This window comes from Halyomorpha halys, unplaced genomic scaffold (genome assembly GCF_000696795.3).
Source record: "Halyomorpha halys isolate HHAL.00 unplaced genomic scaffold, Hhal_1.1 Scaffold339.1, whole genome shotgun sequence".
NCBI lineage: Eukaryota > Metazoa > Arthropoda > Insecta > Hemiptera > Pentatomidae > Halyomorpha > Halyomorpha halys.
Genome location: NW_027114392.1, coordinates 278,045 through 282,573, shown reverse-complemented (window position 1 = coordinate 282,573; position 4,529 = coordinate 278,045).

Here is a 4,529-nt window from a genome sequence, read left to right as displayed (position 1 = left end):
TTTTATAGGGAGTAGCTCAGTAGTATGTCAATGGACTACTAATTCCAAGGACTGGGGTTCGAATCCGGCTCTGTTTCCTGAAGACGTTGAGTCAGCCCTGTGGGTTAGGGAGCCCACCGGAGGCAACCCAGCCTCATAAAGTTGGTATCCTTAATTGGGTAAAAATCTGGCGGTCGAGCATGATTCTGACCGAATAACTTCCTTGCACAACCGTTGGTTTTGTAACAGTACTTCCTTACAATGTACTGCACCCCTGACCCTTCATGGGTTTTAGTAGTAGAGATTTAATTTTTTATATACACATTTTTTATCGTTTTATCTACAATATATTAATTACATTTACACACATAAAATCTTATATTAAAGACGTACGTTACTTTTAAAACAATATTGTATAAACTAATATGTTAGTTGTTTTTATTTCGAACAAAAGTTTTATATAGTTATATATTTTTTTTAAATTGTGTGTTTCATGAGGTTCTAAAAATATTATTTCATTCATTTTGATTGATAAATAATATTCAAAAAATAATTTTTTTCATATATTTACAAAAGCTAGTAGTAGATTATAGAACACATTTACAAATATATAACTCAAATGATAATAGAATAAGAAATATAAGAAAAAAAACTAAATTTTTTTTTATAAATTCATATATGGCTTTAAAATTGTTTTGGTACGTATTTAAATGATTTGATGTTGTTTTATTGACTTAATGTGAAAACAAACAAAACTTTATTTTAAAAATTTGTGGGTAAATCTCGGATGACAGATGGAGACTGGATGAGGGGTGGTACAAGAAAGCAGAGAGCTCATATCTGCCGAGTCCCGGCTTTTTGTGCCATCTGTAACCGCTTCTCGGACAGACCTTAATTCAATCTTCCGATGTCTTTAAGGAAAGGATCCACTGTCCCTTTTTTTGTTTTGACCTTTCAAAGACCCAGTGGAAATAAAAAGCCGCAAATACTCGCGATCAGCAGTTCTGTTTCCCACAGCGTTTTTATTCAATAAGAGCGACCAAATATTTACACTCGCTGGTTGACGAAAATCGAATTTTTATTCCTGTTAAATGCCTCCAAATATGTGTTAAGAAAAATAAGTCTTTAGTTAGAAATATTTAAACTATTTAATTAATTAATATTTAAATTTAGAATTATGTTTTAACATTTTGGCTTTAAATATTTTAAATAAAATATATGGAAAATTATAAGTGATGGGTTTAATCATCGAAATACTAATTTTGGAAAATATTTCAAATTTTGTTTATAGAAACTAACATTTATTATAACGGGGCTCTTTGCTTCAAAATATGCAATCACTATTCATTTATGTATCAGCTGCAGAAAAATATTTTGAATAATAAATATTTTTAAGGAGAAAATGACTAATATTTTCTTATTTTTTGTTCATGTTGATATATTTTTATTTTTAATGCCTTAATATGGGAGAAACGAGTAGTCTCAAATATAGAAAAATTTCTCAAACGTTACAGTTTATATCTCTAGTTCTGATTTGTTTACAAAGGTCTTACTTGTGCTATTTCGCACAGTTTATGCGGTTCTGGCCCTTTCATCAGTTTTGTGTAGATTAGTGTGTTTTGAGGTGTATAATAACATTAAAATATTTTAAATTGTATTAAATAATTTTAAAACAAATATCACCTTCTATATAGTAAGCAAAATACATTTTTAAAAAAAAAAAACAAAAGTCAGATTCGTTTTACACATGCTTAGCCTTCTTTTGTAAGTACTTTTCGTTGAAATATTTGTATTCAGATTATAATTTTACTATGTTTACACTTATTTTTCATTCTAATTATGTTTTATGTCAATTTATATAAAATATTATATATTTTTCATTATTCAAACAGTAAAATATGAAACTACTGCCATATCTGAAAACAAACTGCTTTTTAATCCCTAGTAACTTAAATATTTAACGACTAACTCAAGTTCCGAGCAGCAAACAGAAAATCTATGACCCTTTAAACAGTTGCTCAAACATCGCTCAGAAGGACAAAGCCTAATGAATCAGTCGTCGACGTGAAGTAAAAGTGACATAATTTTGCAGTTTATGTATTAAATAAAACAAAAATGTACAATTATTTTTAAATTACATTATATTATGTAAATGCATAAATAAGTAATCAATTCCGTTAATTGTATTGTATGTAGTTGTATTAATTGTAATGTATTGTTTGTGTATAAATTGTAGTTTGGTGTATCTACCAATAGCATTTCGGTACATAAAATTAAATATCTATGCACATTGTTTAATTAAAATAAAATTTATCCACTTTTAGTCTCGAAAAAATTTATATTTCTTTATAAGTTCGAGGTTTCGGTAATCTTCAAGGACAATCTTAAATAAAATTTTAGAACCACATCAATTTTACAAAAACTGCATGCCTATTTTGTCAATTAATCATATTACATTGAAAATTAAAACTTTTAATTTAACAGTTTATTTTCACAATTATAATTTATCAGAACAATATTTGTAACCTTCCCTAGGTGTGGTATAATACTCTGACAAACGGCAGCAAGACCTCGACGTTTTCTACAACTAAAAAAAATGCATTGGATGTTTTTGCTTATTAAGTGTGCTACACTAAAGAATGATTACATTTCCTCTCATAACATAATTTTTTTTTATTTTTATTTTTTTAGAAAAAGTGGCTTACAAATTTAATGTTATGAAAACGATGAAATAAGAAATTTTTCGTAGAATTTTTTTTCTTTTTCTTATATATTCTGACTTACTAAAACCGGTAGAAATTAATTTTCAATTTTTTTTTCTTATTCTGTAATCTTGAAACCCTCAATATTTTCACCGGCATATCATAAATTTATTTCGACAAGCACCGTTCGTCAAAAACATTTCTCATTACCATAAGTTAGAACTAAAAAAAAAAAAGAAAATTTTTTCTATTGTTCTTTTACAAATGCGAAATTTTGCATCTTATTAAAGGAGGAACAACCCCTTAATATTTTTAAAAATAAAGTACAGCATAAAATATTAAGACTGGATAAGGACGAGTTAACCGGCAATTTAGAAGACTACACAATACTGAATTGCGGGACCATGTAAATGTATTTCAGGTGATAGCAATGAGACCAATAAGAAGGGTGTAAGGTTATAGGGCTTAGTAATGAACGGATGCCTAAAAAATTAATAAACTCTGATTCGACTGGTAAACTAAGGGGGAAACCGAAGCGCAGGTGGGAGGATTCCATCAACAATGATTGTAGATTTGGGTTTCGACAGGCATCATTAAACATACTTCTGTAGACAACACTTAGTGGAATCGGCTAAGCATTTATTATTCATTACTGAGTTTTTATTATTATTTTTATTTCGATATATTTTCTATAATTTAAATTTTAAAAATTTAGAGTTTAAAATTGAAAAAAAAATATAACGATCTAAATAAATTATAATAATAAAATAATTAATAAAAAAAATTATTAATCAGAAAGCCCAATTACATTGCAGTAAAGGATAATATTACAGTTCAAACGAATATTTAAAAAAAATATATACAAAATAAAAATAAAATATTCAATCAATTGATAAATGTTGGTTGAAAAAAAAACACATTAATTTTACTTCTTTTACGTTAAGAACAGTTCAGACACTAATTTTATAGACCACTACTGCATGTGTATTTTAAAATCTTAAATTTTATATTTTAGTAGATCTTATAGGTGTGATATTGTTCAAGATTTCTATTTAATTTGTTTTCATAATTTATTATGTGTACATATAATTTTATTTTCATCCATTTTAGTTATTTTATTTTATTTATTATTAAGGAGTTTTCTTTTTTCTCGGGTTTCATCGGAAGTGTTTTTATGCTTTTTGTTTTTAGTTAATGTGTATAGATGGAATGTTTGTGTTCTTACACCACTGATACATATTGCTCTTGAGTGTGGCAGAATGTATTCCAATAAAAAAAAAATCACTATTTATACTTTTCATATCACTGCATATAATTTCATTTCAGGTCCATGGCCACATCTGTAACACCACCATTACTCAAAAGTACTCCTTAAATGTACAACCCTTTGTAACAGAGACCCTAGTCCATGGTAGATGATGTAGATATTGTAAGGAGGAGGACCGGTTAAGGAAGGAAGTGGCAGCAGATTAGAAAGGAAATTGAAAAAGGTCTATCTCAGGTAACACACCCCAACTCCAAGGCAGGGGCTCGGTCAGGAATGAGTGAGAAGATTGTAGTAGTAACAAGAGATTGATTAAACACTATTTTACCAATAAATAATTGTTTGTCTTAAGTTCTAAGGTATAATTTACAAGTTTATGGTATCTGCTAATCAATGTGTACAAAGATATAATCAGAATTAATAATTAGATTGCTGGTAAAATGAGTGACGTAGATTAATTCTGAAATTAAACATTTTTTTTTTATCACTAGATAGATTTATTTATTGATAGATATTACAATCTGCCATACAGTTGTGGGCAATAGGTAATAGTGATGGATGATCTCATACATACTAAAATAAAA